Source organism: Triticum aestivum, chromosome 7D, assembly GCF_018294505.1.
Source record: "Triticum aestivum cultivar Chinese Spring chromosome 7D, IWGSC CS RefSeq v2.1, whole genome shotgun sequence".
In the NCBI taxonomy this organism is placed as follows: Eukaryota; Viridiplantae; Streptophyta; class Magnoliopsida; order Poales; family Poaceae; genus Triticum; species Triticum aestivum.
In genome coordinates, this window is record NC_057814.1 from 512,856,427 (window position 1) to 512,867,449 (window position 11,023).

The 11,023-nt window shown below is 44.6% G+C and overlaps 1 pseudogene; it reads left to right on the plus strand.

The window, feature by feature from the left end:
- The first annotated feature begins 954 nt into the window (after positions 1-954).
- LOC123164378 (uncharacterized) lies at positions 955-9,995 on the plus strand (annotated as a pseudogene).
- The last annotated feature ends 1,028 nt before the right edge of the window (positions 9,996-11,023 follow it).

Genomic DNA, 11,023 nt, shown 5'->3' on the forward strand with positions numbered 1-11,023 from the left:
GAGAGCTGCTCAGATGTCCAAATGACTTGAACTTTGGAGCGGGTCTCACGCATCAAATTGTCTACCACACAATTTTTTTGGAATGTTTTGAATTTGTTTTGAATTTTCAGGAATTTTTTTCTAACCGGGTGCAGATGAGCCTGGGCACCGAAACAGCCTACTCAATGGGTTCATGCTAATACAGGAGAAAGACAAGGTATAATGTTGAGGTTCCCAGAAAAGGAAGCCCTTCCTCGAGGGTTGAGATGACACAGAGTTTTAACAGCTAGCCAGCATCTGGTGGCTCCCTGCTTTGCACATGACAGAGGCCGATCCAGCACTGTCACTAGCTCCCTGCTGAAACTTAGCAGCTGCCTACGATTGTTGTGGCTTTGCCCATGTTCTCATGGTATCAATGTTACGAGTGAGGTTGCGACGTAGATAATGAATGATGGGCACCACGTGCTTCGTTCTCTTGAATGTTAGCGTGCTTAACCATGACTATGGTTCACTTTTCTGAAGCACGCCAACCATCCGGTAGGCCATTGACTCAAGATGCCCCCTTCTCTCTAATCGACACACAACTTGCCCATGAAACTTATCCTTTGAGCTCCCTCTGTTTCTCTTGCTACACTTTTCACATAGTTAGATGGATTTGGTCATGTTGGCTTGCTCCAGGTAACATATATACTACTATTTATTGAGGAGGCCACATGCTAGACAACCACTCTCACATTGAGATCAAAATGATGCTCCCCTGTCCCATAATAGTGTCAAAAAACGTTTTACATTATGAGACGGATGGAGTACTATTTATCATGGAAGTCACCAGCTAGAAAACCACTCTCACATTGAGATCACAATGATGCTCCAATGTACTGGATCATAGCTTATGATTTATGTTAGTCACCAACCATTAGCGGGTTGTCCATAAGGTAGGTTAGGTCTATGGCACTCGGCAGGTTCACCTAGTTAATGGTTGTTTATGCTTGTTGCACACATGCTACTATTTCATGAGGGGTTGAGTTCGACTGGCATTGCTTGCCCCCAAGGGGTCGATCCGGTGGGATACTACTTGGGGTTAAGTGTGAGTCATTAGAAGTGGTAAATGTGGTGTATGGAGATTTTGCCGTCAAATTTCGGGTGAGGTCGAAGATTGATGGTTTCCGATGGGCATTGGTGGCTGTATATGGTGCAGCTCAACCTGAATTTAAGCCTGATTTACTCGCAGATCTGGTGAAAATTTGTGGTGATGAAAGGCTTCTTATCCTTGTGGGAGAGGGGGAGGGGGTGGACTTCAACATAATTAGAAGGGGAGAAGAGAAAAATAATGACAACTTCGATGGAAGATGGTCATTCATGTTTAACACGATTATTGAGAGTCTCGATTTGAGAGAGATTGACCTCACTGGGAGACAGTTCACGTGGGCAGACTCTTTGTCGGTTCCAACATATGAGAAGTTGGATAGGGTGCTCACCAGCGTAGAGTGGGAACAGAAGTTTCCTTTAGTAACGGTACATGCATTGCACAGAGCAATTTCTGATCATGCACCGTTGCTGGTCAACTTGGGGGAAGGTGAAAGATCGTGGATGACGCCTAGAGGGGGGGTGAATAGGCGCTTTAAAATAATTACGGTTTAGGCTTGAACAAATGCGGAATAAACCTAACGGTTAATTTGACAAGCACAAAACCTAAAACAACTAGGCTCACCTATGTGCACCAGCAACTTATGCTAAGCAAGGTAAACAACGAAGTGATAGCAAGATATATGACAAGAAACAATATGGCTATCACAAAGTAAAGGGCTCGGGTAAGAGATAACCGAGGCACGCGGAGACGACGATGTATCCCGAAGTTCACACCCTTGCGGATGCTAATCTCCGTTTGGAGCGGTGTGGAGGCACAATGCTCCCCAAGAAGCCACTAGGGCCACCGTAATCTCCTCACGCCCTCGCACAATGCAAGATGCCGTGATTCCACTAAGGGACTCTTGAGGGCGGTCACCGAACCCGTACAAATGGCAACCCTTGGGGGCGGTCACCGAACCCGTACACTTTGGCAACCCTTGGGGGCGGTCACCGGTACCCGTCAAATTGCTCGGGGCGATCTCCACAACCTAATTGGAGACCCCGACGCTTGCCCGGAGCTTTACACCACAATGATTGAGCTCCGAACACCACCAACCGTCTAGGGCGCCCAAGCACCCAAGAGGAACAAGCTCAAGGGTACCAAGCACCCAAGAGTAATAAGCTTCTCAACTTGTAACTTCCACGTATCACCGTGGAGAACTCAACCCGATGCACCAAATGCAATGGCAAGGGCACACGGAGTGCCCAAGTCCTTCTCTCTCAAATCCCACCGAAGCAACTAATGCTAGGGAGGAAAATGAGAGGAAGAACAAGAAGGAGAACACCAAGAACTCCAAGATCTAGATCCAATGGGTTCCCCTCACATAGAGGAGAAAGTGATTGGTGGAAATGTGGATCTAGATCTCCTCTCTCTTTTCCCTCAAAAACTAGCAAGAATCCATGGAGGGATTGAGAGTTAGCAAGCTCGAAGAAGGTCAACAATGGGGGAAGAACACGAGCTCAAGAGATAAGGTAGAATGGGGAAGAAGACCCCCTTTTATAGGAGGGGGGAAATCCAACCGTTACCCCCCCCCCAAACAGCCCCGCAGAGAGCGGTACTACCGCTTGGCCAGCGGTACTATCGCTCCCCCTCGCGGTACTGCCGCTGGGCCCAGAGCGGTACTACCGCGGTGGTCAGGGCGGTACTACCGCACACGAGCGGTACTACCGCCTCCACTACCGCGGCTAGTACCGTAAAACCCGACACGGAAAAAGACCCCTCGAATCGAGGCGGTACTAGCACGAAGCCGCAGCGGTACTATGGCTGGGGGCTACCAGCGGTACTACCGCTGTGGAGCGGTACTGCCGCTTGTAGCACCCAAGCGGTACTACCGCTCCGGCCCGCGGTACTACCGCTTGGACCAAACAGAACTGCCAAAACTTCTTCATATGAGCTCCGAATTGAGAAAACTCAAGCTTGTTGGATACAAGACGACGAGTAGCATCAAAACAGCGACTGGTTATAGTAAGAAGAGGCAGGGGAGGTATGCCAACAAATAGAGGAGTGAAACCTCCAACCGAGAAGAACCGGCATAACCTCCAACATCGAAAACATCATTGAAGATGCGAGTGAACTCCATTTTCGATGAACTCGAGCTTGTCATCAAGATGACCATAAGCTCCAAAACTCACAAAGAGAAGAACCAAACAAGAACCAATAAAGATGATGCAAGGATGCAATGGTTTGAGCTCTCTATGAACGATACGATCAAGCTACTCATCGAGAGCCCCCCTTGATAGTACGGCAATCGATCCTATAACCCGGTCTCCGAACTACCGTCATGAGACCGGTAACATAGAAAACCTATCAAGGGCAAACCTTTGCCTTGCACATAGTCCACTTGAGCTAGATGATGACGATCTTGACTCCCTCAAGTTGGACTACCTTTCTTGGTTGCGTTGGCTCGATGAAGACTAGTTGATTGCTCCCCCATACTCCACTATGGGTGAGCCACTCTTCCGCGCATCTTCACAAGTCCATTGCCACCACAATGGACGGCAAGCTTCAAGCATTTGATCTCTTCATGATGCTTCACTTGAACTTGCACACCGCAACATCTTCACAAGTCCATTGTCACCACAATGGACGGCAAGCTTCAAGCATTTGATCTCTTCATGATGCTTCACTTGAACTTGCACACTGCAACCTAACCCCACAAAGAACTCTCACGAAGATCATGGGTTAGTACACAGAGCGTAATTGACAATGCTTACCACACCATGGGATCGCTTGATCCCTCCCGGTACATCTTCTACGCTTTGTGAGTTGATCAAGTTGATTCACTCTTGACTTAGTCTTGATCAACCTTGACTCTTTCCAACTCTCTTCATTTGGATGATGTCTTGAAGGTAAACATGAATGATCACACAATCTTCTTCTTCACGACATGCTTGCAATAAACTCAACTCTCACATGACCAATCTTTGGATAATTCCTTAATAACACCTTGGTCACCACATAAACTCCTTGAAACCAACACATGGACTTCAAGAAATTCCTATGGACAGATCCTTCAAATATAACTCAAGGCAACCCTTAGTCCATAGAGATTGTCATCAATTACCAAAACCAAACATGGGGGCACCGCATGTTCTTTCAGAAGGGACCCATGTGGGAAACATAAATAATTTCTCTTTCAAACTAGGATGGTTCGAGAGGGAACTCTTCATGGACCTCATTGCTATAGAATGGGCCAAGGAGTGTGGTGGTATCTCCAATGTTGATAGACGACAAAATAAAATTAGACACCTGCGCCAGTTCTTGAGGGGCTGGGCCAAGAATCAGAATGGATTATACAAGGTGGAGAAAGAGAGACTTATACAACTCATAAATGAGTTAGATTTGAAAGCTGAGTCTAACCTTCTTAATGTATCAGATCGGACCATTGAGAGCGAGGCTGAGCAAAAGTTGCGAGCTCTTCTTAGAGAAGAAGAGATGAAATGGGCTCTCAGAGCCAAGGTGAAAAAGGTCGTCCAAGGCGATGACAACACCCAGTTCTTTTCACATGATAACAAATGGGAAGAACAGAAAGAAGAAAATTATCCAACCAGAACAGGACGAGGGTACGATTGTAGGGCATCACAACCTAAAGTTGTACATCTCCAACTTTTATAAGAAGCTTTTTGGGACACCCGAAGATAATTTTGTGTCGCTTGATGAGCGTGCAATCGGGGACATACCTCAGCTCAACACAGACGAGAACGATGTTTTGTCTGCTCCGTTTACTAAGAAAGAGGTGTTTGAAACAGTATCACAAATCAAGCAGAATAAGGCTCGTGGACCCGATAGGTTTTCGGCAGAATTTTATAAGAAATGTTGGCATATCATTAAGGGAGATCTTATGCCTATGCTCCATGATTTGTTCAACAGTCATCTACAGCTATTCCACCTAAACTTTGGAACAATAAGGTTGTTGCCAAAGAAGGAGGAGGTTGTGCGCATTGAGCAGTTCATGCCGATATGTCTAGTCAAGTGAGCTTAAAAATTAAACCCAATAAGAGTCGCGCAAGGACCGCTCCCTCGACATGTCCACGTCATCACACCCGTACTGTGCATGACAGCCAATTGCGAGAGAGCTTTGTCCTGGCCAATTGGATGTGCGAGAGAGGGAGAGAAAACGCGTGCAAAGAAAAGAAAGAAAACGCCCGCACGCCTCGCACACACGGCCCCAGCCGTCCCTCAATTCCCTTCTCCTCCTTGCCCTCGTTTTCTCCTCTCTGGCTAGGGTTATCGCCGCCGCCTTCGGCACCATCCCAGCTCGCAGCCTCGGTCGATTTGCTCTGCGTCTCCAACCGTCCAAAGATCCCAACCCTATCATCGTCTCCTACCACGAGCTCGGCGACAAGATCGAGGCAAGTTCGGCTCCGTTCGGATCTATGGTAGGAAGACCTGTGAAAACCAACTCGCCGTTAGGCCTTTTCTGTCGCCTTCTCTCTGGTGGTCTTGGTTGTTGACCATGGGTGCGTTGTTTTTATGCTCGTACAGCCGTTCAAGAGGTTCGTGCTGATCGGGCGGGTGGCCCTGGTGAACTACGGCAAGGACTACAGCCGCCTTGTCGTCATCGTCGACGTTGTTGACCAGAACAGAGTGAGTTTGATCCCCTTCCCTGCTTCCTCCTGTCATTCTCGATCTGCTGCGGCGGAGGAGCCTTTATGGACGTAGTGATTGAGATCGTGCTCATGTTTAGTTTAGAATTTTCTTCTCTGCGTGTCCCTCCCTTGGCTGTAGATTTGAGCTGTTCAAGGTGTGGACTTCTGTATAGTTCCAAGTAGAATTGTAACTGCACGGATATCATATTGTTGATGCGAATTTTTGATAGTTTTCGTTAGCTTTTACTGTAACTCGGTAACTTTGTTTTGCTTTGTTGCTAATAACTTGGTTGTGATTCGCCTCCTAAAGTCCCTTAACTTCGATTGCATATATAACTAGCCTTTACAACTTGTACGAATTTGGAAGTGACTGTTGATTTTACATGCCATTTGAAGTTTACACTTGCCAAGTAATATTGCATACTCTTGTCAGCGCAGTTATTCTGCCAGAACTTGTTTAATTTTTGTATTGACTCATCTCTAACATGTGGCCCTTTATCCACCCTGGCAATGTTTTTATTTGTATATGTTTAGCTCACCTGATCAGCCCCTAATGTGCCTTGCGGCCTTGCCTAAATGTTTGAGTGACTACTGAAAATAAACAGCCAGAGTGCTATTGCTCAAATATATGCGATGTGTTTTGCCATTTGATATTTATTACTGTTTCCTTGTGAAATAAAGAACTCCAGTATTCATTTCATCTTCCATGAGTTGTGATGACTTCATCTCTTTATGCTTCTCATGATACCTGCATTGCTCTGTTATACACTTATACCACTGCTTCTTGGTATATCCCCAAGAACGTCGAGGACACGGTCCACCGCGAGGTCGAGATCATGCAACACCTCTCGGGCCACCCTGCCGTCGTCACGCTGAAGGCCGTCTGCAGCGGCTGCAAATCGAAGGTGATTGTGCGGCGGCCCTCTCTCCTTCCAATCCTCTCTCTACCACTGGAGCAAAAGTTGTGGAGATCTTGGCGGCGTTGGCAGTTGCAGCTGGGCGTGGTGTGGAGCGGGCATGCGTCTGTGCTGCGGGTGCTGCCGGTGGCGTGCGTGTGTGTTAGCTGTCGTGGTGTGCGCATGTTGTGCTTGCTCTAGTGTGTGTGGTTGAATGGTGGTGTGTGCTGATCTTTCGATTGCTTTTTCCCTGCAGTAGCTGAAAGGGAGAAGGCGATTGGGAGTCAGGGACTACATATCTCTCCTCTCCTTTATTTTCTGTCCAAAATATAAGGTAATTTGTTTATTAAATCCCATATTTGCTAAATTCTAAAGCCTCTAAACATTTCTTGGTCTTATGTGCCTGTTAGATTTCACTGAAGACCTTGTTGTCTCTGTGCTTTACCAGTGTGATGAAGTTCAGCACTATGGCTGCCATTATGTGTTATGTAATGGTCTAGTGGGCAGGAGTCATGTTTGATATAGTTATCATTTCTATTGTTAAAGCTGGTCATTTTGTAGGAAGACGTATGGGTTCTCGTCAAATGCAAGCTGTAGTACTGTGAAAAAGTGTACTAATTTTTTGCAGTGCATTAACTTGTAAGTAATGTCATTTGGTAACCACAACATCATGTAGTGCTTAGTCCTGTTTTGAAAATTTTCATACCATTGTTCTTTCGGGCATCTAGGATCATGGGATTCTCCGTGATGGCAGCAAAGAGACAACATGGGGTGGAGATGCAGGTCGTCAGTACACTGAAGGCGTTGCGTTCTGTCGGGGTGTTGGGTTCGATGCAGAGCATCGGAGACGTTGCCGTTATCTCTGCAACTGCAACTCAATGGTGAGTCCATCATCCATTCATTGCTCTCTGACTCGTACACATTTGAATTTGTTCTCGTTTTTCAGCCTTGCATGAATCTGCCAGCTATTGAGGCCCTCTCTTAATTACCCAGTTTTGAATGGAGTCAGTTGGGGTCGTCTATAAATTTGCTTGTGATGTGCTTGCAAACCAAGACTTTGTTGAGGCTTTTCTGCGGGGTCAGGGGAGACGCCAGTGATCAAGCGGCAGCGGCCTACAGCCTGGGAGACCTGCACAAGGGAGCCGCCAAGATCTCCAACGACATCCTCGACTATGTCGGGTGAGATTGATTCTTTTGCTCTTTCATTCTCCACTCGTCATGTTCTAGACCAAATAGATTGGATTTATTGGTATATTAGCTTATAAGCATCGGCATTGTTGTGATGTTGATGAAGATTTCAGTCTGTACTCTGTAGTAACCAGTTCTTGCCTCTTGATAGTTTCTTTTTGCAAAGACAATGGTATTTTCTCCAAACTTTTGAACATTTGGCAGACTAAAGTGACTGCATACTGGTGTTTCTTTGCTGCGTGTGGCTAATTACTAGGATAATTTGCTAGAATCTCCTTCAGCAAAGATTTAGGCATCTACGAAACAAAAACTGATTTTTGCATCATTTCACGCATTGATTTTTTGCTTCTTGATATGTTTGTTGGAATGTGCAAGAACAGGGTTTCAGTATATGCAACAACAAAAAATTCGACAACAATATACGCGACAAATGGTGCTATTTGCGTTCGCTGTAATCTCCTCATACTTACCAGGGTTGAGTGCCCAACATTCCCGAAGATGGCACCCAAGACATGTCCGCAGCCAGAACCAGCGAAGTTGCCGTACAAGAAGCTGGGAGATTCAGATCTCCTTATTAGCGAGACAACTCTTGGAATAGTATGTGCAGAGCTGAACCATCATGTTTCTGTTGTTGTTGTTGGTCCAGTTTTTTTACATCTTAGTCTAATGTTTACTTCTCTTAGATGATCTTTGGAGAGCAAAGCACAGAGAAGGAATCCCATGATATGCTCTCTTATTCTTTTAATCAGGTCATCAACATACTGCACACCGCAGAAATTGCCGGTACACATTCCTTCCTTCCCTTCGACCACCGTCTTATTTTCTGAAGTTGATCCCAGTTTTAATTGAAATACTCCACTTCTATTGGTTGTTACTGCCGAATGCAAGCCAAGAAGGAGACTCAAGGGAGGACTGATCTGTATGTAGGCAGGTGGATGAAATCCAAGCCACGAGATAAAGTACCCTAAACCGGCCTTATAATTTATTTGCAGTTTTCTAATCCATTTGGAGTTCCCCGATTTCCACTTCAGATAGCATGCTTCTGAATCCATTTGTCATTCCCTGCTCACTATGTTTCCGACTAGACAACTTTAGCCACCAAAATTTCTAGTTATTCAGACCACACTTTTCATCGGTACAATGCAGAAAGGTGTGTGTTGATGGTCCCATTATAAAGGAAAGTGTCGAAAAGAGCCTTTCATGCTTATCTAAAGACTACACTGATTTTCTTCACATACACTGGGTAGTGTTTATTTCAAAGATTATTTTTGCTCAGAATAATTTTCACATATTGTTCCAGATTGATTCATACATAATCATATTTCACATTTTGCATTTCCTTACTAAACTTGAAAATTGTAAATCTGAGTTCTCTTTTCCATCCTCTGTGAGTCATTTTGTCGTCTTATACAGACTGTTTTCAGCACACATTCTTAGTATGGATCTATCTTTCCAAAGGATTTAGTGCATGTATTTTGCACACTCTTTAAAAACCATGTGCATTTTCGTTGTAATAATAGCCTAGATTTATTCTAGATTATGAACATATGATTGTTGTGTTCATAAACGCACATTTGAATAATTCACTTAGAGTATATGCATAAGACAGCCAAAGATAGCAGACAGGTAACCATAAACCAGTATATAATTCCATGTTTGTCTCTTCTAATCTAGGCACAATATATCGGTGTTTCCAATGAAACCCCGTACGGAGTAATGCAGTTTGTACATGCTGAAAAGCTTGATGGACTTCCAAAGATTATGAGCATCTAGAATGGTTATAGTCAACTTGTGAGATGCAGCTTCGAAGGTGAAACAGAGATGCCAGCCATAATTTATTCATTTTCATTCACTGGAACTCCATGCCATCCCTGTTGTTCTGAAACTTATTTGCAGACATGTAATTTAGAGAAAGAGGGAGGAAAGAACTCCTCGGTTGTAGTTCAGATCATCGGCCTGCTGTGATCTCTTTCATAATTAAATTTTTAGTCGAATAGTCTTGGCTTCTTATTAGGTCTTTGGAGTTATGTTCAGTGATTATCATTCATCATCATCATGCGATGATTTCATTTTGTGGATGCTTGAGTTTAGAAAATTTAGGCTCTGCAGTCCATCATCTCTATAGGTATAAGTCTTTGTAGGATGTAAGACTACTACTCTATGTTCATATAAGCCTACCTATTAATAATATTTCCGATTTATTTTATAAATGTATATTGCAGGTAATGCATTTTTGTTGGTCCTGTAAGCCACATGAGTTGACCGGCAGTTCCATGTACATGTTCTACTCATAGCGCCAAAAAGTGAATGAAAAGTGCGGCCACCTATCTAACACCGCACATGCACGCCTCAAGTGGCGCCACCCGGTGGCGCCCCAACCACTAGTATTTACTAAGGTTGGTACGAATAGGTTGACGCGGATTGCCCATTCGGTTGTACAACCAACTTAGACAACTTTCATGCCTGGGAGACACATCCTAGAAGGGGTTGTGGTCCTACATGAAACTCTTCACGAAATCCATTCAAAGAAACTAGATGGGGTTATTTTCAAAGTGGATTTTGAGAAAGCGTATGACAAGGTCAAATGGCCCTTCCTCTAACAAGCTTTACGTATGAAGGGGTTCAATGAAGCCTAGAGGAAACATGTGGATTCCTTTATTCAGAAAGGTAGTGTTGGGATTAAGGTGAATGATGACACATGTCATTATTTCTAGACACATAAGGGATTATGACAGGTAGACTCGATGTCTCCCGCTCTGTTTAACATAGTAGCGGATATGTTGGCAGTACTTATTGGTCGGGCTAACGAAAATGGCCAAGTAGACGGACTAGTTCCACATCTTGTGGATGGGGGAGTGTCCATACTACGATACGCTGATGGCACAATTATATTCATGGAACATGATATTGCAAAAGCTAGAAATATGAAGCTAGTGCTTTGCTTATTTGAACAATTTTCGGGACTCAAAATTAATATTAACAAAAGCTAATTGTTATTTTTAGGAGAGCCAAGGAGGAAGAAGATGCATATAAACAACTGTTCGGTTGTGAACTGGGTTCACTACTGTTCAGTTACCTAGGGATCCCAATTCACCATCGCCGATTGTCAAATAAGGAGTGGAAGTGCATTGAAGATAGATTCAGAAAAGGCTAACCTATTGGAAGGGCAAGCTTATGTCTTATGGAGGTCGACTAGTGCTGATAAACTCAGTGTTGACGAGTCTGTCGATGTTCCTCCTATC